Genomic DNA, 23731 nt, shown 5'->3' with positions numbered 1-23731 from the left:
TCTGTCAGACCTCTCCACCATGACCCGCCCATCTTGGGTGGCCCTTGGTTTCGTTGAGTTAGACAAGGCTGTGGTCCTAGTGTGATTAGACTGACTAGTTTTCTGTGAGTATGGTTTCTGTGTGTCTGTCCTCTGATGCCCTCTCACAACACCTACCGTCTCACTTGGATTTCTCTTACCTTGGGCATGGGGTATCTCTTCACGGCTGCTCCAGCAAAGCGCAGCTGCTGCTCCTTACCTTGGAAGAGGGGTATCTCCTCAGGGCCACCCCTCCTGACCTTGAACGTGGAGTAGCTCCTCTCGGCCCTCCTGCCCCCACGCAGCAGCCAATCCGTGGTCTTGGGGTTGCTCCTCTCGGCCTCTGGCTGAGCCTCCCCTGCATAAGAGAGCCTCCCTCCTGTTTCACTGCCTTCAAACTGGGACATCAGCTTCTCCTGGGTCATCAAGCCTGGTGGCCTCCTTCCGACTAGAACTACACCAGAAGCTTGCCTGTTTCTCAGGCCTTGAGACTCAGACTGGAAGTAAACCGTTGGCTGCCCTGGGTCTGCAGGCCGCCAGCCCCCTTGGGATGAGTCAGCTGTCATAACTGCCTGAGCCGGCTCTTTGCGATAGGTAAATGAATGATGAATGAATGAATATCCTTTCGAGACTGTTTGTGTGCAGAACTCTGATGAATGCAACAGGTATGCTTGCTATGTTATTTTCCATACCTTTAGCATGTATAAAATATTTCATATAAAATTGGAAATAAATAAATGACGAATGGTATTAAGACGTCAGATGCAATAGGAGGCAAGCAGAATGAGGGCTGGGAAGCACACACAAGCCTCCACTCCCAGGAGGCTGCGATCGCCTTGCGGGGCGGCTCAGCGGCACGTGCAGCGGCTGGGGGAGTGTGCACCCGGGGCAGGCTAGCTCTGCAGCGGAGGGAGGTTTGGTCTGTGCAAGGGTGGGGGCGGGGTAGACGAAGGGAGTCAAGGAGGTGTGACCTCACTCCTCCTGGTGGCTCCATAACTCTGTTGGAACTATTGGAGTCTGGGGCTCCTTTGTTCCCTGGGAACATTCCAGTAAAGATTCTGGAAATTGCATCCTTAGGGTACACGAAATGATTTTTAAGTATCTAACCAAAGGCAGACTCTCCAGATGTCAGCTTTCCTGGTAGTGGTTTTCCAAAGTGTGACACGAAGCCCTCTCACGGAAGAGGAGAGAGCACAGCCTCAATCACCCCGTGTTAGCCCAGGTCCAAGGGACACAGCAGACCCGCAGAGACTCTTTCTCACAGTTCAGCTTTTCCCTTTCTTTCCAGTCAAGTAGCTGAACTTGGCTGGTGGAGTGTCGCTGATGGCTTCTTGGGCAGCTGGGAGCTGACCAGGCCACAGAGGCTGGAGGACGCGCCAGCAGCCCTCCTCCCGGAAGCTCTGTCTGGGCTCTGCTCTGATTCCTCCTTGGCCTCATCCGAGGAGCCCAGCCGGTCCTGAGCCGGGCTCTCTCTTCCCACCCCTCTTAGATGCCTGGCCGGGCCCATACTCGGGTCCAGCAGCCGGCAGGGGTCAGCAGTGTCCCACAGCCAGCTGGGGGCACCGCCTCCTGGCTGTGGGTCCCAGCGGGTCGGGGTTGACGGGGAGCTTCCTGTGAGGACCTCGCCAGCTCGAGGCTCCCCTCCCTGGTGGGTGGGGTGGGTGTGCAATCCAGACGGCGGCCCGGCTGATTCACCGCCTGGTTCTCTTCTGGGACATTTTCACATGGATTGACACATGCGATGCCGTGTGTGTGTGTGTGTGTGTGTGTGTGTGCGTGCGTGCGTGCATGCGCCTGTGGGCGTGTTTGTGCATGTATGCATGTGTGTGCGTGCGTGTGTGCATGCATGCATGTGTGCGTGTGTGCATGTGTGTGCATGCACATCTGCATGTGTGCCCACGTGTGCATGTGTGTGTGTGCGCGTGCGTACGTGTGTGTGTGTGAGAGAGAGAGAGAGAGAGAGAGAGAGAGAGAGAGAGAGAAGGAGAGAGAGAACGCCCTGTTGAGGTTTTCCCAGGGACCTCGAGTTCCTGGCTGAGTGGGTGCCTGACTCTCCAAGGAGTCTCACGAAGCCACTGAGCTCCACCCCGCCCCCTCAGCTGGAAAGGGGGCCCTCTGCCAGGCACCCACCGCAGAGGTCTCTGCAGACGAGCCATGCAGCCAGCTTATCCCTTGTTTGCAGACTCACCCTCCCCATCCGCCCCACGGCCTGCTCTCTCCCGGCTCCGGTGGCCTCTGCCCCACCCCACACCACTGCTCCAGCCTGCCCCTGCCTCCAGGACGACCCCCGGCCTCCCCACACTGGGGAAGGAGCACGCAGAGAACCAGAAGCCCCCATGGGACCGCCGCAGGGCTGGACGCAGGCTCAGTCTGTACCAGATGCAGGCCCAGCCCCCTCCAGGCAGCCTCCACATGCTGGACAGGCAGACGCCGTGCCTTCTCGCCTGCAGAGGAGGACGCTGGCCTGCCCTTCCTGGAGGAGAGCAGCTGACCCGGGCGGCAGGTGCGGGCCGGCGGGCATCCCCGCTGCCGCAGGGCACGTCTGTAACCAGAGAGGGGCAGCCGCGGCTGCCAGCAAGCACATGCGCCACCCCAAGCCAGGGGGACACCCTAAATGTGGGGGACCAGGGTCAGCACTCACAGAGACCCTCTTCCCGGCACCCCAAGGAGGGACACCCCCTGCAGCCCTGGGGCCAGAGCCCCGACCTCCCGTCTCTGCCCAGCCCTCTGGCTGTAGCGACTGATGCCTCCTCCCTGGCAGGGGAGGGCGGCTTGGCCCAGCTTCCGCAGGCTGGATGCAGCTCCTGGAGGGAAGTCCTGGAAAGAAGGCTCTCTATACATGCACATGACTTCTCGTCACATGCGTGCTTCAAACTGCAGGCAGTTAAAGGGCAGGGTGATATTCAGGGCTCCTGGTGTGAGCTAGGTGCTGGGTCCAATGTCTCACCGACATCATCTCATCAAATCTGCCCAACAACCGTGCCACGTGTGTGTTAAGACCCTCTGTCTCCCAGGGTACAGACGCTGGTCGTGGCCACGTCATACAGTCAGGATGCGGTGTTCTGACTGCAGCCGTGACTCCGTGGGGCTTCCTTGGCAGCTCAGACAACGAGGAGTCTGCCTGCAGAGCAGGAGAGCTGGGTTCGATCCCTGAATTGGGAAGATCCTCTGAAGAAGGGCATGGCAACCCACTCCAGAATCCTTGCTGGAGAACCCCAAGGACAGAGGAGCCTGGTGGACTGCAGTCCATGTAGCCACAAAGAGTCAGACACGATTGAGTGACCCACACACACGCATACGCACGCATGCACGCACGCGCACACACACACACGCACACACACGCATGTGCAAACACGCACGCGCACACAAACGCACGCACACGCGCGCACACACGCATGCATGCACGCACACACATACGCACGCGCGCACACACGCACACATGGGACTACACAGCTTGTATTCTCCCCAGGGGACGGGCCTGAACCCTCCTGTTTCCTGGTACATCCCACCCTGGGGCCCATCCCTTCCTCCTGGGGAGTGAACTCCCTCCTGCCCCCACCCTCCACCTCTGCTCACTGTAGCCAGAGTCACCTCTACAAAGTCATCACCAGGTTCACTGGGCAACTCACGCCCCAACACACCCTATCGCTGACCCTGGCACCAGAGGGGACCCCACGCCCTCCAAATCCTCAGGGGCCACGTCCGCCCGCCCTGTGGGTGACGGCTCCCAAGCCAGCCCCCGCCTCTTGCCATCAAGCTCCCCCCGCAGCCCTCATGTGTCTGGACCTTTCTATCCTCTGCCTTCCGCACACCTCGGTGCTCCTTCTCTTCCCTCTCAAGACGCTTGTGTTCTGGCCTTACCATGTGACTTGTGGGACCTCAGTTCCCTGACCAGGGACTGAACCCAGGCCCCTGGCAGTGAGACTGTGGAGTTCTAACCACTGGTCTGCCAGGGAATGCCAAGACATGCCTTAATGTGTTAAGAATAATTACTGATATATTAAGGGCATCTTACCACCCTACACATGATCACGTAAGTAGTACCTGGATACGCTCTCCTTGTAAAAACAACCCCAGCAACACAAACATGTGGGAGAAATTAACAAGCCCCTGGGTGACTCTCCTCCAGCAGGAACCAGTTTGGAGACTTTCCAGAGCTCTCTGAAAACGTTTTCATACAGGTATTAGTATAGTGCTCATAGAAATACATGGTTTTGTGGGGCGTCTTTTGCCATAACTGAGGTCACAGTGTGCAAACTGTTTTGCAAATTTCATTTCTCTTAATGCAGCGCAGTAAGTCCCTGCAATGGCGTCGTGTACGCTACAAGCTCCTGAGCAAGTTCTGGGTGGAGAAACGCTGTGTCTACTGAGGTCTGGAAGTGAGCAGGGATCCTCCTCGGTGTGGGGTCTGTGTGACCACACAGGTCTTGTGCCCACGAAGCTGGCCAGCCTGTGGGTGCTCTGAGTCCACTGATCGCCTGTCCTGACCGGGGACATTCCTGCCCCAGCCACCTCCTTGGGCCCTGTCCCTGGAGTCCGTGTCCAGCTTTCCGAAACTGTGCTCTCTGCTCCAAGGCCAGAGTCCTAGGCCTTCTGCCTCCAGCACCAGCAAACTCCTGTGGTCCGTACAAGCATCTGTGCCGGTAAGCATCTCCAAGGGGGTCCCCACAAAGAGCAGGGGTGCTGGCAGCATCCCCCCGAGTCTCAGGTGCAGGAGGTGACACGCACTGAACTGCCACCCGGGAGACCAGAGCTCTAGCCCAGCCCTGCCGCTCAGCTTGCACGAGGTCTGACAGTCTCCCAGGCCACGCCAGATCTGCAGAGGGGACGCTAAGGGCCCAGCACGGCAAAGACGGACAGTGGTCACCAGGTGCCACTTGCAGGCACACTTCACGCTCACGACAGGCCTGAGGCAGGCACCGCTGCTTCCACGTCACAGACGGGGGAGTCGAGGCTCATTAAAGCAGCTGAAAGAGGAAGTGTCTGGGGGGCGGACACGTTCCGCAGCGCGGTGTGGTCACGGCTGCCCAGCTCTGCAGACAGTACAAGCCACAGACCCACACGCTGACGGGGTTAACGTTCAGTATGTCAGCTACGCCCCACAAAGCCGCGTGAGCAGAGAGAAAGAAGGAAGCGTTTGCAGCCGGGGAGGGGTGGGGGTGTCACAGAGCGCCCCGTGCCGGGAGCGTGGGCTGATCCCGGGCTGCCGGCCTGTGAGTCCGGCTCCAGTGCTTGCTGGCTGGAGGACTCGGGCAAGATCACGGCCTCAGTCTCTTCACATGTAAAACAGGGACAAAGATGACAGCGCTGTTAAGGGCTCAGGGCAGCAGCTGCCCCCAGCAGAGCTCTGAGGCCTGGACTGTGACGACCGTCTCAGCTCTGCTCCAGCAAGAGCTGGGCGCCGGAGAGGGGACCGCCTCTGTGCCCAGCCCGTCTGTGCCCGGCAGGCCCTCCCCTCCTGGCATCTGGAGAAGCTGTCTTTGGGCAGACAGGGGACACGGCTCGCTTCCTGGGATGGAGAGCAACATCTTCCCGCAGGCGCCCTCAGGACCCCGGGAGCTCAGACCATCGACGATGGGCCTGAGGCTAGGTGGCCACAGAGGGCACACCAGCCACAGCCACATGCCCCCACCCACGGGTGTGACGCCTCCCCGCCAACTCACGGGTCAGGCCGGAGAGGGCAGGGCTTGTTAGCAGACGGTCAGTCTGAGCATGGAGCACACAGGTGGGTTGGGGGCTGGGGACGGTGTGAGGCGTGTTTTCTGTCTGACACCCGTGCGTCTCCTGTATGTACTTGGCCTGTAGGACCCACCCTCTCCCTTCCGCCCTCTCACTGAACGCCCACCCAGGCCCTGCTGGGGGCGGGGCCCCCCGGTGTCACCAGCTCACCGACGAGCACACAGAGGTTCCGGCAAGGGCCTGGCTGAACGTGGACTCAGTCCTCTGATGCCCAGTATTTTTCCACTATCCTTCTGAGGAGGAAGCCAGAGAGTCACTCTGATGCCGTTGATCCCGCGCTCAAGGAGTAAAGGCACGCACTGTGCTTCCACCCCTGCCCTGCAGACCGCCCTGCACATGGGGTGTGGGTGCTCTGGCCCTGCAAACCCCTGGGGTCCCAGACGTAACCCCAGTGCACATCAGTCCTCAGGGCTGGGGGCAGGAAGGCGGGTGGGGCCGCAGGAAATCAGGCCAGACCTGCAAGTGCCTCTGGAGCCACTCTGAGGCCACGGGGGTGACAACAGGCTGCCGGGCTGACTTTTTAAAACCCATTTGTCACATTGACGTTAATCCTCTTGTTAACAATCTCCTGCCCTGATTCAGATCAGCTCTAAGCTGGATGGAGGAAGAGGCCAGGGCAGCTGTGGGGCTCAAGGAGTCTCCGGGAGGTCAGTCGAGTTTGGAGGACTCCTGGGGTGGGGGAGGGGTGATGCTGAGCCTGAATCCCACTGTCTCCCTCGTGGCAGGCCACTCCACCAGGAACCACTCCACTTCCCTCAGCCTCCTCTCCCAGCAGCCAGGCCCTTGCTTTTGCTTCTTATTGATTTTCATATTTAAGGAAAATCCATTTGCTTGATTCAGAGTAACTGAGTCATCACGGGGTTTGGAGGAAAAGTGCTCACAAGGCAGCTGCTTGGCAGAGGCCTCTCCTGGGCGGGGCGGGATCCCACTTCCCACCCAGACGAGGCTGCATCCGTGGTCCCTGTGGCTCCTCACACGCGGCCCTGTCCCACCAACTGGGCTCGCACGGCTTCCGCCCCACAGCTCCTGGCCTGGCCCTCTCCTCTCTGCTCCCGCCGGTCCACGTCCTTCGCCGTCGGAGCTCCACACCAGGACGTGCAGAGCAGGGCTGGGGACTGGTGTGATCCGCCACTCACAAGTGGGAGGGAAGCACTGACCCCACAAGGGAGGAGACTTCACCCTCAGGAAGCCGTGGCTTCTCCCCCATTCAGCGCCCTGGGAACAGCATCTTCCTGACAGACCAGTGTGGGCGGGGCCCAGGTGCATCCTCGGGGTGACCTAGAGGGCAGCTCAGGGTCTGCTGTGAGGTCCTCGGCCCCCAGGCCTCAGAGGCAAGGAGCTCAGCCAGCCTATCCCGTGAGCCTTTGAGACAGGACGGTGCTTCTTCTAAAAGAACCAGGCTCCCCTGTGCAGGCTGGTGGACCTGTGAAAAGCAAGAGAGATCCCAGTCAGCCCATCACTGAATGCCAAACGACGCAGGCTTGCAGGCTTGCAGGACCGAGAGATCAAAATAACAACTACGGTTTACCAAGTCGTGCCAGGCACTATTCTGCGTGTGCCACCTATATTATCATGCTTAATCCTCCCAACAACTGGAAGAGATGGCAACTGATGAAGAAACCAAAATGGCCCCAAAGAACCTGCTCAGGTTCCCGAGGCTGGTGAGGAGCAGACGGGCACTGTGCCTTTACACCCACTCAGCCGTTGCGTCCTCAGGGCAAGGACTCGCCTGCGTGTCCCTCTGGGACAGTCTCCCTGTCCCTCTCCCCACCAAAACAGACAACTCATTCTTTTCATGGGCAAAAAAGACATCAAAATCTTTTCTCCGATCAGTTGAGAACTTCCTCAGTGTCACAGGCAGCCACTGCCTGGCGCGCCTCTCTCATCCTGTGTGCACAGCCACTGTGGCCTGAGTGGCTGACGGCCGGGGTTGGGCACAAATCTGCTGACCCTCTGCCCGCAGCGGATGTTTCAGGCGGACGTGTGGGGGCCTCCCCGGGACCTGGCCCCAGCCGTCAATCTGCCTGCTCTGTGGAGCTGGCCGCCTCTGGTCCCACAGCTGCCTTTCTCAGGGGCCGGAGGCTCCAGAAGCTGGGGCCACCTGGCCTTCGCGGGCCTCCCAGGAGGCACGCGGCCTGGCCCCTCCTCCAGCCGGTCTGAGGGTCCGCTCGTTTCCTTTCCCCTTCCTGCCCTCCTCCTCGTCCCAAGCCCCAGAAGGAGGCGGGACAGGCCAGGGTCAGGAGGTAGGATGGAGCCCCGGGCGGGCGTTTCACTGAGCACAGCTACTTGCCAGGCCCTGCTGGCGTCTCCCCGCCCCTCTGCCCCCGCGTCCCACGCCAGACCGAGGAGCAGAGAGGAAGGAAGGGGGCCCGGGGGGAAGGGCGGGGGGCGACCCGTCTGTCCCGGCGCCTCCGGACGGCGGGGCGGCCGCAGCCCGAGGACGCGCGGGGCGGGGGCGGCGGGTCCCCCGGCCTAGGAAAGGCCCGATTGTGCGGAGGCTTCCTGCCCCCCACCCAGCTCCGCCTTTCTGCGGCCGCGGAGGCGGGACGGAAGGCGAAGGCAGGAAAGGGTTACGGGAATAGCTTTCCAATGACAAAGTCTGGAAGGGCCCGGCGCCTCCGCCCCTCTGTGGGTTCGACTGGCACAGCGCGGGGGGGAGCGGGCGCTCGGCGGCGCAGCCTCCGCCCCTGGCCTGGGGAGGCAGCCGGCGTGTGCCCGGGGCAGCGGGGCAGCAGGCTCCGCCCCGCGCCCGGCCGGGGACGCACTTTGTTCGGGATGCCGCCTCTCTCTGGGTCGTGGGCCCGGCGCCGGCGGCTGCCCTAGTGCCACCCGCGGCGGGAGCGTGGACGCCGAGACTCCACCCGGCCCGACCCGGCGCGGGAGCCCGAGAACTTTCTTGCGGCGCGGTCCGGATGCGCAGCTGTGCGCGGCGGCGGCGGCGCGGAGCCCGGGCCCCGGGGCGCAGGCGCGCGGGTGAGTGGCCGGCGCGGGGACCGGGTGGTCGCCGGGCGGGTTCCGGGGCGGGGCCGGGGCGTCCTGCGGGGCTGGGCACGAGTCCCGGGAGGTGGTCTTGCGCCCGCGGGAGGCTGCGCGCGCGGAGCGGGAGAGAAGCTGGAACAAGCACCCGGGAAGGTCCCCGCGGGGCTGCGCGTCTGTGCAGGAGTCGGCTGGTGGGGGGCCGTCCCGGCCCACCCCGTCTGGGCCGCGTTTTCTTTCCCTTGCGGTGTAGTTTAAAGGGTGTTGAGATCTATGATCAGAGATACCGGGCGCTGCGTAGCTACACACACCGGCACACACACGCACCCTGCCCACATCCTCTCCAGTCCCAGCCGAGCGCGGTGAACAGCTGGGCAGGTGACCTTGGCGGCTGTTCCAGAAAGCGTTCCCTGGCTCCCGGATGCGCGGAGAAGCGCCCTCGGGCTGGTCCTCGGAGGCCGGCCTTGGCGCGCGCCTGAGAAGGCTTCCCGGAGCCGCCGGACTCAGAGCCCACCTAAGGGTGTGTGGGCCCTGTGGTCCCTTCTGTGCTCATAGCCACGGAAACTGGGCGGAGGATAAGGAGCCGGCCGGCTGTGCTCGGGCCGAGAGGGGAGGCGGAGGGGCGGGGTGCAGGAGTGACCCCCGCCCGGCAGACGGGCTCCTAGCCCCAGCGCAACAGAGGAACCTCCCTCGGCCGGCGAGTCAGGGGACTTTGTTAAGAGAGCCTGGGGCTCAGCCGGCGCCGCGTCCGGGCCGCGCATCCCCGCGGCAGTGTCGTTTATCTGGCTTCCTGTTTCAGCTGTTGGGACACCATTGGCTTATTCAAATGCAATGCTGAGTAGCCTGCGGCCTTGTTCGAGCCGCAGAAGCAGAGGGTTTGCCGGGGTTTGCCTCTCGTGAGCGTCTGGTTCTTCGACGCGGTGTCCTCTGCAACTCACTTCTAATGGGGCCGCTGACCGCACAAAGAACCCTCCCCGAGTGGGCGGAGCTGCCGGTCCTTGGACCTGGGCTCCCTTCAGGTCGGGCAAGAGGACCCCAGCTTGCTAATGCAGGCTTAGTTTTTCTTCCTGCTTTGAGTTTGGGTTTGTGAGTCTTTGGGATTAAACTTGGAAATGAGACCAGGAATCTCGGTGACTGGGTTTCCTCCCCAGACCAAGCGTCACAGAGGTCTGGGCTTTCAGCAGCGGTTTGGGAAGAAAGTTTTTGACCTCTTTGTAGTTCTGTGTCAGCCTGTGTTGCTCACACCCTGGATAACCTGGGGGCGGGTCGTTCCTCACTTCTGTACCAGGGGGAGGGCACACAAGGCTGTTCTGATCTGCACTCCAGCCTCTAGTTTCCCGAGCTGCCCAGGTTTAAAGGGAGCAGCCCCTCCCGCTGAGCCCCCGTGGGCAGGTTCACATTCTGCTCTGCTGTTTGTCTTCCCGGGATGCCCTCCTGCCAGCTCCTGTCTGACCACCTATAAGGCCCAGCACCTAGCAGGCACCTTGTAAGTGTTTTCCTTCCCTTCCCAAACCTCGCCCCATCCTGAGTCCATGGCAGCCTCTGGCGTCAGCCCAGCTCTGGCCCCAGAACGGCCTGGAATAGAAACATCTCTTGTCCATCTTTTAAAACCCGTCTCTCTTCCTCTTTTTATTTTCCATCAGTATCACTTCCCTTTTCTTTTAACGTTCTTTTGACTTCTTAATGGGTTTAGCCTTTAGGAAAACGAGTCAAAGGGGTCTCTTCCCATGCCGGCCCCTGCCCTGCCCGCCCTCCCGTCCACAGAGGGCACTTGGGGCCCCCGGGAGGGAGCGGGGCGGCTCCGTGCCACCCTGCTGGGCTGCAGACGCTGCTGGGCAGGCAGGGCTTCCTTGTGCTGGTCCAAGGCGCCTTCTCTCCCAGCCAGTCACCTGCGGGCATCAGAGCATCTCTCTTCCTGGTGTCTCCATCCACAGATCTTAGCAGGTGTCACACGTGCTGTCAAGAGAGAAGAACAGAAACGAGGGAAGGGAGACCATCTCGATGGTGGGAGCAGCCCCCAACTCTGAGAGTCTCAGGACCACAGAGAGAGAACTGGGAGATAATACTTCATCTTCCTGGCCCCGAGTCACAAAATCATCTTTAAAAACACTTCCAGTTCCGTCTTCAACTTAAAAAATCCCCACCAACTTCTCAAGTGGAAAACACCCCCTAAGAACAGATCCCTGGGCCTGCTTTGCCCCTCCCCGCTCTGGGGAAGGCTGACTCAGGCCCCGTTTCCTCCAAGGTGCCTGGGATTTTGCTCCCAGTTTTCTGTGACTCTTGAGACATGAAGGGAGCCAGACGGCTCCTGGGTCCAGAGATCCAGTCCGCTCGGGCCTGCTGTGGTGTGGCCCACGCCTCCTGCCCGTCCGTCCCCATCAAGCGCATTTGCTTTCCTTGGTTGTAATGAGACGCGCTAACAGGCATGAAAAATTAAAGGAGCTGACACAGGCTCCCCCAGCAAGGACCGTGAATAATGAGATGTTTCTACCTCAAGAGGCCGCCAGATGGTCCTGATGCCCAGACCTCAGACGCTCTGAAAACGTTCCTAAGTGGCATTGTTTCCTTAATGTCTTCTTCGGATTATTCACTGCCAGGGTACAGAATTGCCGCTGACCTCTGGGCTCTGATCTTGTGCCCTGAAACATTTGTTTCTTCGCTCTTGTGGCTTCTGCGTGTGGACTCTGGGATTCGCTACAGGTAGGGTCGTGTCAACAGCAGAGATGGATGCACGCCTTTTCCGTGAAGATGGCCTTATTTCTGCTTCTCCCCTAATCGCCCCGCCATGCAGAGCCGAGCGGCCGCAGTGAGAGCCGGCAGCCCCGACTTGTTCCTGATCTGAGAAGGGAGCTTTCAGTCCTTACCACAGAGTAGAATATTTGCCGTGGGTTTTTCATAAATGCTGTTTGTCGTGTTGAAGAAATCCCTCCTAATCCAGCTTTCCTCGGTGTCTGTTATCAAACACGGGCGCTGGGTTTTGTCACGTGATTTTTTCTGTGTCAGCTGAGGTCATCGTGTGCTCTGGTTCGTCACACTGATTGCTTCTCTTGGGTTGACGTTCCCTTGAGTTCCTGAGAAAAATCCCTCTGAAACATTTTTTTCTTTAACTTTCATTTCTTTTATGTAAAAAACTGAAGAAAATTTGACAGAGTGCTAACATTTTGTAGTTGGGTGGGTTGATGCATGTTTATTATATTTTTCTTTATAGTTATTATACTTTAAACATTAAAACTTTACTGTGATTCAATATATATAACATGAAATTGACCACTTAACGACTCTAAGCAACCGCTCTGTGGCACTGAGGCCACTCCTGCTGACGCCGCCGCCGCCAGAGCTGGGGCCCCTCTCCGCAAACAGCTGCCTCCCACGCTCCTCACCGCCCCGGCCGCCCCCACCACCTGCTTTCACCTGTGAATCTGAATGCTTTGTAAAAACTGGAAAAGTCAGGACTTGGAGGCATTGGAGGGTTAAAGGACCCCACCCCACCTCCAAAGGGAACGTCTTAGAAGGATTCTGACTCAGATCTTCTTGACTTACAAACAGTGTGCCAACCACCGTCCCCACATCAGAGACACGACCAGCCCAGGTGTACACACAAGCTCACCCAGGTGTAGACAAGAGCTGACCCAGGTGTAGACATGAGCTGACCCAGGCATAGAAACGAGCTTACACAGGTGTAGACAGACAGGAGCTCACACAAGTGTAGACACGAGATGATCCAGGTGTAGACACCAGCTGACCCAGGTGTAGAGACGAGCTCACCCAGGTGTAGACACCAGCTGACCCAGGTGTAGAGACGAGCTCACCCAGGTGTAGACAGGAGCTCACCCAGGTGTAGACACCAGCTGACCCAGGTGTAGACACCAGCTGACCCAGGTGTAGACACTAGCTCACTCAAGCACAGACATGAACCGACTTGGGGTCTTCCGGGGTCCAGGAGGGCACAAGGCCACCCCGGCATGAGATGTGTTTCTCTGGCTGGGTGGCAGCCTCACTGGGACCTCAGACAGGGTGGGTCCCGGGGCTTCCCTCGGCTTGGCCGTGGCTGCCTCAGCGACTCTGGTTACAGTGAAGGGCAGTGGTTGAGCTGATTTCCTCCCCGGAGCCCCGGGCTGGTCACTGCGTGCAGTGATGCAACTCCTCCCCATCTAGACAGTAAACTGACCCACTTTTCATCCCTCCCCAGATTTTAAAGTCCATTTGTAAACAGAATAAACGCCAACTTCTGTAGAATTAAACTCAGAGCTGGAAAGAACCATGTCTTAGAGCCCCGTATTTGCCTTCCAGACACCGCGGCGCCTCTAAACCCTCCCCCCGGGGTCCTCAGGCCGGGACCCCTCTGTGGCCCTGAAACCCCACGACGGCGTGCTGAAGCCGCCTGGTCCTGATGTGGACCCCCTGTTAGGCTTCCTCTTGCATTAATCTGTGGTGGGCATGATTGCCACCGTCTGGTGGAGATCCCAGGTAAAGGGGCTTCCCTGATGCACCCCCAAATGAAGCAGGGCTAGCGGTAAGCTGAGCGGAGCAGTGTGGCAGCCTTTTAGGGTCTGGACGTGGTGCCGGCCGCGGCCCCAGGCTCTTGCTCTGACCCGTCTCCTTCAGACCGCGTTCACTGGGGTGATCTCCAGTACCTTCTGGGAAGACGGGTGTCGTCACAGCAGGAACTTGACCGTGAAGCGAGGCAAACTGGGAGTCAAGGTTCAGGTCTTGACTTTGCAGCGAAGTCCTCAGCGCACGGTGGATAGTCCACAAGTGTCCGCCCTTAGGGTCTCACTCTGCCCCCGAGCTCGCCAGTGCGGTCCACGGGACGCAGGCAGGCCCAGCCGAGGCCCTGCTTCTCCCCAGGAGGGCGTGATGAAAACGCCTGTCTCCTAAGATGCTGCTCCCCACACTCCTGGTCTCAGCCCAATCCCTTCCGTCAGCGTGATCCCTGTGGTCTGGCCAGGCTGGGAAATCCCCTGGGGGAGCGATTATCCGCAGGCCAGGAGGGACCACCTGTGTCCGGGGGAGGCGGCTCTCTGCTCCCGCTCCTCCACGTGCCCTCTGTGGGCGTCACGGCTCGTCAGCCAGGCAAGACCGCTGTCCCGCTGCAGGCGCTGCCCTCAGGAGCTGGGCGCAGCCAGAGGGCAGGAGGCCGGGGTGGCAGGCATCCTTTGCTCCTTGCTGTTAGCGCTCCTCGCGTGCCCTGCGGGCCTCTAGTTTTGCAGACCTGGGCCGAGCGTGCAGTAGACCCTGGGAGGTGACTGTCACACCGGTGCCTCTGCCCAGCTCACTGGTGCAGATAATTGAGTTAGCTGGACAGGAGGCTGGGCTCCGGGCGCCGCTGAGATGCCAACTGTTCTGTCTGCTCTCCTTGGACCAAACAGACAGCTGACCTGCCGCCGGGCGCAGCCCTGGCTGGGACCCACCGACAGCCGCCCACCTGGCCCCGTCTGGGGTGGTTCTGGGGGTCTCGGCCCTCCCCCGCACCCCGCCGCCACACACACGCCCTCGGGGGACGGTGGCAACTGTTGGGTCAGGGCTGGCCCCAATTCCTCGGCCCTGAGGGGCACGGCAGAGCCTTCTGATGTGGGAAGGTTTTTTTCCCTGGTAATGTTTCATTTTCAGAAAATGTCTGGTCAGTAGAGGTCAGTGACTGGCGCAGGGCATGTCTGGACTCTGCTACCGTCTTGCTCCGAAGCTGTCACCCTCTCTACCCGCCCTCCCACCCACACGGGCAGTCTCCCGAGCCACAGCCCACGTATTACCCGAGGGCAAGGACCTACAGCCCCACAGTCACCCTGAATGTCACCAAACTGACACGTGTGTCCCCCATGGTCACGCGGGTGACACTGGGCCGGCTCACGTGTGTCCCCCCCACGGGCCGTGTTCACATGCCCCACTGCTCCCTCCAGAGGGCCATGCCTCCCTCCACCTGCCCTGTTGGGGTCTGAGCTGTGGATTTCTCTCGTGGAAGAGGGACTGCGGTCACGACCCCTTACACTGGGCCAGGCGTGCCCTTGGGGCAAAGCGCTCTGAACTGAGCTCACAGCCTCTTAGTGAGATGGGCATTGGTCTCCCCATTTTACTGGGGAGGGAGCTGAGGGTCAGAGAGTTAACCAGGTGGCCCCACCAGTCCCAGCGGCTCCAGGCCGCATGTCACGTGAGCGTGTGTTTGCAGAAAGTCTTGTATGTGTCTTTCGTATTCCTTATCTTCCCCGCCTTGCCTTGTGAGGCCTGCTGTGCTGCCCGTCTGACCGAGGAGGAGAGTGAGAGGGTACGGCCCACAGCCCCAGCCCGGAGCCCCGGGCCCCACAGCCCCAGCCCGGAGCCCCGGGCCCCACAGCCCCAGCCCGGAGCCCCGGGCCCCACAGCCCCAGCCCGGAGCCCCGGGCCCCACAGCCCCAGCCCTGAGCCCCGGGCCCCACAGCCCCAGCCCGGAGCGTGACCTGCACTGTCCTCCTGAAGCAAGTTAAGTGCGGGTGGTGGTCTCTGGGGAGTTAAGTGTGGCTGGTGGTCTCTGGGTGATGGAGCATCAGGTGTGGCCTCAGGGAGGGCAAGAGGGGAGGGGCAGGGTCGCCAACACGCTTGTCTTGTTCGGGGGGCAGTTCAAGAGAGTTGTCGAACTGTCCTAAAACAAGAGACCAAAACTCAAGACTATAGGTGGAAATGACCAGTAAGAGGAATGAAGATCCACCTTTGGGAGGAAGAGACGCAGAAAGAAGCTCTTCTTTCCTACCATCCTGTGCTGTGCTAAGTCACTTCAGTGGCGTCCGACTCTTTGCGGCCCCTTGGACTGCAGCCCGCCGGGCTCCTCTGTCCATGGGATGCTCCAGGCGAGAATGCCGAGTGGATGCCGTGCCCTCCTCCAGGGGACCTTCCCCACCCGGGGAACGAACCCGCGTCTCTCGCCTCTCGTGCACTGGCAGCTGGGTTCTTTACCACTAGTGCCACCTGGGAACCCCTCCTACAGCTCTGTCGGGTAACAGTGGGTGTTTTCTAAAGATGGCGAAACAGGGAGTCAAGTTATCGGCGTATCGTCCCGGGTCGTGTCGGTCATCCACAAAGAGGTGGCCGCGGCGGCTCCCTGGGCAGCAGGCTGGCCTGACTGGGGATGCTGAGCCCAGGCCTCAGGCCCACTGGGCACTCTCACCAGCCAGAGCCCTAGGACTATGCACCCACACTCTGCACCCCCAAAGGAGCACTGGTGTTTTCGTTGTAAAAATTTAAAAACACCTTTCAAAGTCTTTGGACATTGGCAATACATTTCTTAATCATTTAATGTTAGCTATTTCTTGGTAACCCTGAACCTCAGCAGAAACTATTGTGAAGTGAGAAAACATTTACCTACCACTTATTTTCAAATATAATGCATTGTATGAAAAGTAAATTTAATTATCGATTCAGTTGGCGCGATGTCAGGATTCACAGATGCAAGCACTTTGGTTAATGTCAGTTTTTGCAGCTTTGTTTTGTATTTTGGAACCTAGGTTCCCTTGCGGGCCTCTGAAGGTCTCCTCGGCACCGGGCCTTCTGTTTTGGAAGCTGGTGGGGCTGGTGACTGCAGAGGTAGCCCTGAAGGACGTGCCGTGAGGGCCTGTGGCACGCAGACCCTCAGGGCACACAGAGTGCAGCTGCGGCCTGACCTCGTGCATGAAGCTGAGCCAGCCTGGAGCCCCACAAGCCTGGCCCTGCGTCCCCAGCTGCCTCTTTCTGAAGCCTGCCCTGTGGAAGTTCCTCTAGTTTTGTGAGCGGCCCCCGCGGGCTGACTTCCCATCCCAGGATCCCGTTCCCTCCCCCGGAACCCCCTAGGAGGCAGGACCTACGTCCCCTTGCTGCAGACGGTGAAGCTAGGACCCAGGGAGGGTCGGACTCCATGGACGTGCGTTTGAGCAAACTCGGGAATAGTGAAGGGCAGGGAAGCCTGGCGTGCTGCAGTTCCTGGGGTTTCGAAGAGCTGTGCACAGCTTAGCAGCTGAACAATAACAGAGAGGGTAGGTAACTTGCCCAAAGCCACACAGCTGTAGGGAATCGGGTGTTCCTTCCGGTGCCCCACCCCCAGCCTACACAGCCGAGGTGGGCAGCGTCTTCACTGGCCAGTGGGCGTAAGCTGCAGACGTCATGTCCGTGACACAGAGGCAGGATCTCTCACATCGACTGTTTGCTAACTCTGCTATTCCATTCACTTTGACAAATGCTTAAGATTTGTCTTTTAAGAGCAGCTACTTAACCTCAGGCTGCGACGGCACACAAGCGTGGCCGAGAGGAGCTACCCCACGTCCGAGGTTGGGGCAGAAGCCGGGAGGACCCCGTGCCCGGGAGGCGGCCAAGAGGAGCTACGCCTCACCCGAGATCAGGGGCAGCGGCCGAGAGTGCCAGGCTGCGACGGCGCAGGAACGGCCGAGAGGAGCTACCGTACGTCCGAGGTAGCTCGGATGAGTTAACGTCGACATTCTAGGAATCAGCGAACTAAATGGACTGGAATGAGTTAATTGAACTCAGATGACCATCATATCTACTACTGTGGGCAGGAATCCCTTAGAAGAAATGGAGTAGCCATCGTGGTCAACAAAAGAGACTGAAATGCAGCACTTGAATGCAATCTCGCAAACGACAGAATGATCTCTGTTCGTTTCCAAGGCAAACCATTCAATATCACTGTAATCCAAGTCTATGCCCCGACCATTAATGCTGAAGAAGCTGAAGTCGAACGGTTCTATGAAGACCTACAAGACCTTGTAGAACTAACACCCAAAAAAGATGTCCTTTTCATTCTAGGGAACTGGAATGCAAAAGTAGGAAGTCAAGAAACACCTGGAGTAACAGGCAAATTTGGCCTTGGAGTATGGAATGAAGCAGGACGAAGGCTAATAGAGTTTTGCCAAGAGACTGCACTGGTCATAACAAACACTCTCTTCCAACAACACAAGAGAAGATTCTACACATGGACATCACCAGATGGTCAATACCGAAATCAGACTGATTATATTCTTTGCAGCCAAAGATGGAGAAGCTCCATACAGTCAGCAAAAACAAGACCAGGAGCTGACTGTGGCTCAGATCATGAACTCCTTATTGCCAAATTCAGACTTAAATTGAAGAAAGTAGGGAAAAGCGCTATACCATTCAGGTATGACCTCAATCAAATCCCTTATGATTATACAGTGGAAGTGAGAAATAGATTTAAGGGCCTAGATCTGATAGATAGAGTGCCTGATGAACTATGGAATGAGGTTCGTAACATTGTACAGGAGACAAGGATCAAGACCATCCTCATGGAAAAGAAATGCAAAAAAGCAAAATGGCTGTCTGGGAAGGCCTTACAAATAGCTGTGAAAAGAAGAGAAGTGAAAAGCAATGGAGAAAAGGAAAGATATAAGCATCTGAATGCAGAGTTCCAAAGAATCGCAAGGAGAGATAAGAAAGCCTTCCTCAGCAATCAATGCAAAGAAAGAGCGGAAAAGAACAGAATGGGAAGGACTGGAGATCTTTTCAAGAAAATTAGAGATACCAAGGGAACACTTCATGCAAAGATGGGCTCGATAAAGGACAGAAATGGTATGGACCTAACAGAAGCAGAAGATATTAAGAAGAGGTGGCAAGAATACACGGAAGAACTGTACAAAAAGGATCTTCATGACCCAGATAATCACGATGGTGTGATCACTCACCTAGAGCCAGACATCCTGGAATGTGAAGTCAAGTGGGCCTTAGAAAGCATCACTACAAACAAAGCCAGTGAAGGTGATGGAATTCCAGTTGAGCTGTTTCAAATCCTGAAAGATGATGCTGTGAAAGTGCTGCCCTCAATATGCCATCACATTTGGAAAACTCAGCAGTGGCCACAGGACAGGAAAAAGGTCAGTTTTCATTCCAATCGCAAAGAAAGGCAATGCCAAAGAATGCTCAAACTACCACACAATTGCACTCATCTCACATGCTAGTAAAGTAATGCTCAAAATTCTCCAAGCCAGGCTTCAGAAATACGTGAACGGTGAACTTCCAGATCTTCAAACTGGTTTTAGAAAAGGCAGAGGAACCAGAGATCAAATTGCCAACCTCCACTGGATCATGGAAAAAGCAAGAGAGTTCCAGAAAAATATCTATTTCTGCTTTATCGACTATGCCAAAGCCTTTGACTGTGTGGATCACAAGAAACTGTGGAAAATTCTGAGAGAGATGGGAATACCAGACCACCTGACCTGCCTCTTGATTAACCTATATGCAGGTCAGGAAGCAACAGTTAAAACTGGACATGGAACAACAGACTGGTTCCAAATAGGGAAAGGAGTACATCAAGGCTGTATGTTGTCACCCTGCTTATTTAACTTCTATGCAGAGTACATCATGAGAAACGCTGGGCTGGAAGAAGCACAAGCTGGAATCAAGATTGCCGGGAGAAATATCAATAACCTCAGATATGCAGATGACACCACCCTTATGGCAGAAAGTGAAGAGAAGCTAAAGAGCCTCTTGATGAAAGTGAAAGTGGAGAGTGAAAAAGTTGGCTTAAAGCTCAACATTCAGAAAACGAAGATCATGGCATCTGGTCCCATCACTTCATGGGAAATAGATGGGGAAACAGTGTCAGACTTTATTTTTCTGGGCTCCAAGATCACTGCAGATGGTGACTGCAGCCATGAAATTAAAAGACGCTTACTCCTTGGCAGGAAAGTTATGACCAACCTAGACAGCATATTGAGAGGCAGAGACATTACTATGCCAACAAAGGTCCGTCTAGTCAAGGCTATGGTTTTTCCTGTGGTCATGTATGGATGTGAGAGTTGGACTGTGAAGAAGGCTGAGCGCCAAAGAATTGATGCTTTTGAACTGTGGTGTTGGAGAAGACTCTTGAGAGTCCCTCGGACTGCAAGGAGCTCCAACCAGTCCATCCTAAAGGAGATCAGCTCTGGGATTTCTTTGGAAGGACTGATGCTGAAGCTGAAACTCCAATAGTTTGGCCACCTCATGTGAAGAGTTGACTCATTGGAAAAGACTCTGATGCTGGGAGGGATTGGGGGCAGGAGGAGAAGGGGACAACAGAGGATGAGATGGCTGGATGGCATCACCGACTCAATGGACGTGAGTTTGAGTGAACTCCGGGAGTTGGTGATGGGAGGCCTGCCGTGCTGCAATTCATGGGGTCGCAAAGAGTCAGACACGACTTAGCGACTAAACTGAACTGAACTGAACCTTATCATCCCTGCAGACTTTACCTGGTTAGTCTGAGGATCACTGCAAAAGCGTGTATTTTGAGTTCCGTTTTTCATTTTCTCCTCAGAGTTGAAAACAACCGTTTTGCATGGATTTCGTTGCGCTGTCTGGAGATGCAGTGAGCACTCTGGCCTGTCAGCTGGCCTGGAGCTGATGCCCCAGCCCTCCTGAGTCCCGTGAGCCCAGGTCTCTCCACTGCTACCCAGCTCCTTAGCACGCGTCACCACAAGGCCTTGTCTCTCAAGACCATGTCACCCCGAGTCACCCCATTTCCTCGTGCTGGCCGTGGCCCCTGGGGCGCCCAGAATGTGCCCCAGAGTTGGCATGACTGGAGAGAGGGTGGAAGGGGTCGCACAGAGCCGGCCACAGGGGCCAGGACACCCAGCCCCACGTGCAGCGGAGACAGAGGACTCTGTGTCTGGGTCTGGGAGGGGCGATGGGCCCACAGGGCTGGAGAGGCAGCCCAGGACAGAGGAGAGCCTGCTGGGCTGGACTTGGACCTGGAGCAGCCTGAGGTTCCTGGCTCAGTCAGGTCAGGAAACCTTGGCTCATGGACGCCTCAGGGGACGCGGTGGGGCATCCATAGCTGGGCAGACATGAGCATCTGTCCCCTCTGCTGGGTGGTTGTGGGCGTCCATCCCTGTCCTGGGCATCCGTCTCCCTCCTGGGCGTCCATCCCCTCTCCCAGGCATCTGTCCCTCTCCTGGGCGTCCATCCCCTCTCCCGGGCGTCCGTCCCTCTCCTGGGCGTCTGTCACCTCTCCCAGGCGTCCGTCCCTCTCCTGGACGTCCGTCCCCTCTCCCAAGTGTCCCCTCTCCTGGGTGTCCGTCACCTCTCCCAGGTGTCCATCCCTCTCCTGGGCGTCCGTCCATCTCCCGGGTGTCTGTCACTCTCCCAGGCATCTGTCCCCAACCCGGGTGTCCATCCCTCTCCCGGGCATCCATCCCCTCTCCCAGGAGCCCATGCCCTCTCCCGTCCCCTCTCCTGGGCATCCGTCCCCTCTCCCGTCCCTCTCCCGGGCACCTGTCCCCTCTCCCAGGCACCCGTCCCTCTCCCAGGCACCCGTCCCTCTCCCAGGCACCCGTCCCTCTCCCGGGCGCCCGTCCCCTCTCCCGGGTGGTCCTGGGCACCTGTCCCTCCCCCGGGCAGCCTTGGCCGTCCGTCCCCTCTCCTGCCCACAGGAGCCCCTGCTCCTGGCTCTCCCTGGCCACTGAGCGGTCACCCCCCACTGGCCCCGATTGTCACCCTTGGTCTGGGCACCCCATGCTGCCCCCAGCGCCGTTGCACGTGGTCCTCAGAGGGCAAACGCCCCTGGACCAGGTGTTGGGGCCAAAGTATGTTGGCCACAAATGCTTGGCTGCCCAGCCCCGCAGACCATGCTTCTGGGTGGATTTATGCCCGGGGGGTGTTTATATGTCCGAGCGGGGCAGGGGTGGGAGCACTGGAGGGCCCCAGGCCCCTGGGCACAGCCTGTGCACCCTGGCCCTGGCTGTCTCCAGGGCCTCATAAACAGCCCCGGCTTCGCAGGGAGGGTTCACGGGTGTGGCCGAGGCAGAGGACACAGGAAGGGGAAGACTCGAAACGATGAGCTCAAGCCTCAGTGGCCAAAGTCCCGGTGTGGCCGTCGCCACGGAGGCAGGGCGCCAGGGAGGACGGAACGGAGCCCAGCGTCTGAGCCAGGAGGGCCGTGGCCTCTGCCCGCCTCGCGTCGGGAGGTGCCCGCTGCTGCCCCGAGCCGGCCGGCCGGGCCCCGAGCAGAGCCTGAGCGAGACCCGGTCCAGAGAGAAGCAGGAGCACCCCACCCCACCGTCCACAGCCCATCTCACAGCCCAGGAGCTCCTTTCCCTCCAACCCAGAGGGAAGGGGCCCTTTTCTCCTTCTCCCTATTCGGCTGTGTCTTCATCGAGGCGTGATTTACATTTAGTGAGACGCACATTCATAGGTGTCCATCTGCTGAGCTGTTAAGACAGACCGCCGCTTGGTGACCTCGCCCCAGTGCAGACCCAGGACGATTCCCTCGGCCCGTCTCCATCCCCGGCATCAGCGCCTCTGCCGTGGGTTCACTGCTGTGTGCTTGTCGCCCTCCACGAGCCAGACTGCGCAGCGGGCCCCAGGCGCGTCTGGCCTCCTCCGCTCAGCGAGCGGCTTCCGAGCCTCATCTGCGCCGAGTGGCGTGCTTTGCTAGTCCCCACTCCTGCCGTGGGGATGGACTCGGGTGTTTGTGGGGCAGCTCCTGGCGCTTCTCCTGCCTGGGGAGCCACGCCCGCCCACATCGAGGGGCTCTCGGGCTCTGGGCCTGAAGGCGAGCTGGGGGCCTCTGTGGGGCCTTCTCGCCTCTGCGCTCAGGTGGCTCCCCGAGCCACGGCTCCCTGTCTGTGGCCGTGGAGCCTTCTCTTCCCTCCCGGAGTGGGGACTTCAGACCAAGGCTCCAGGAGGGGGTCCGGCCGGGGGTCTGAGCTCTGGCTCAGCTCCAGGCACTGGAGGGGCCCCAGCCCGTGCTCTGGGCTCCAAGGGGAGTCTCCAGTAGACAGAGCGGGTGGGCTGGGGGGTCTGCTGTCAGCCACGGGCAGCTGCTGGGGGGCGGCCTGGTGGAAAGGACCCTCGGAGGGACTCCTCCCACGAGAGCGAGCCCGCTGCCCTGACCGCGGACCCAGGGGAGGCAAAGAGGGCCGGGCGCGTGCTGGTCCGCTGGGCCTGCGTCACACGTGCCAGCAGCGGGGCGGCCGGAGCGGCCTGCCATCCCACGCGGGGGCTGAGCGCTGGCCTGCGGGGCGGGGCCGGGCCCCCTCGCCTGCCCTGCCGCTTCTGGCCGCCCGTGTCCCCGGCAGCCTGGTGCCCCCAGCGGGCCGCTCCTGACTTGGTCTTCCTCCGTGGTCAGGGCCGCCTCCTCCCCGCAGTCCTCGTATCAGGCCCCGACGTGTGTCTGTGTGCGGGGTCTGCCTCTCCTGACCCGGGTGCCCTGCTCTGGGGTCACAGCCACTAACACCTGCAGGGGCCCTGTTTCCAAACGAGGTCGTGCTCTGAGACAACGGAGGTCAGCGCTTCAGCCGTCTTCCTGACGACACGGCTCAGCCTCTAACACCCCGCCCGCCTCGTGCCGCGGCATGGGGCAGGAGATGCCAGGTCGGTGGTCGCTGTGGCCTGCAAGGCCCGCGTTAGTGGCACGCGTGCCTTCTTGACGATTCCCTCCCCCCCGCCTCCGTTTCCTCATCAGAGTTGGTCTCCAGGTTCTCCAGGTGTCAAGCCTGCAGGTCTTTGCTTCCCAGTTCTGAGAGTTCATGTCTGGGGACTGGGGAGAGCTGTGGGGTCCCTGACAGAGGCAGTTTAAAAGCTGGGGGGACTGGTTGGTGTCTGAGCCCCGCCTCTCAGGCCTGCCCTCGTCCTGGCACCCCGCTTCCCTCCTCAGGGTCGGACCCGCACAAGGCCTGAGGCTTCACCTGCAGCCCTGGCCATTGGCCCACCCCCAGTGAGCCGCTATAAATAACACTTTCCTATCCGAAGGCCCTCTTCCTGTAGGAAGCACAGCAGCCTGCAGGGAGGAAAAAGGTGTTTCCGGAAGACAGGCCAGAGGGGGAGAGGCCAGCGGGTCCCTGGCGGGGAGGAAGGCCCCGGAGGTGAGCGAGCCGGGGGTCAGTGGGCGACCCAGGGCTGCTGGGGGCTAGTGGCGGCTCTGCCGGGCGTGTGCTCACGAGGACAGGCGTGGGAAGGTCCGGAGGGTGGGACACAGGCTTTCAGGCCGAGCGGGAGGGAGGCGCGCGTTCACTGACGCCCAGCACTTGGTCGTTTCACTGAGCACTTGCTG

At 59.2% G+C, this 23731-nt stretch overlaps 1 protein-coding gene across 1 annotated transcript in view; it reads left to right on the top strand.

Moving 5' to 3' along the window:
* Window positions 1-8718: 8718 nt before the first annotated feature.
* NAV1 (neuron navigator 1) overlaps window positions 8719-23731 on the top strand; it is a 194710-nt gene continuing 179697 nt past the window's right edge. Inside the window, exon 1 of the mRNA XM_052653483.1 lies at window positions 8719-8730. The gene's annotated coding sequence lies outside the window, so the exon portion shown is untranslated. The remainder of the gene's footprint in view (window positions 8731-23731) is intronic.

This window comes from Budorcas taxicolor, chromosome 16 (assembly GCF_023091745.1).
Source record: "Budorcas taxicolor isolate Tak-1 chromosome 16, Takin1.1, whole genome shotgun sequence".
Lineage (NCBI taxonomy): Eukaryota > Metazoa > Chordata > Mammalia > Artiodactyla > Bovidae > Budorcas > Budorcas taxicolor.
This window is presented reverse-complemented; position numbering and strand designations above follow the sequence as displayed.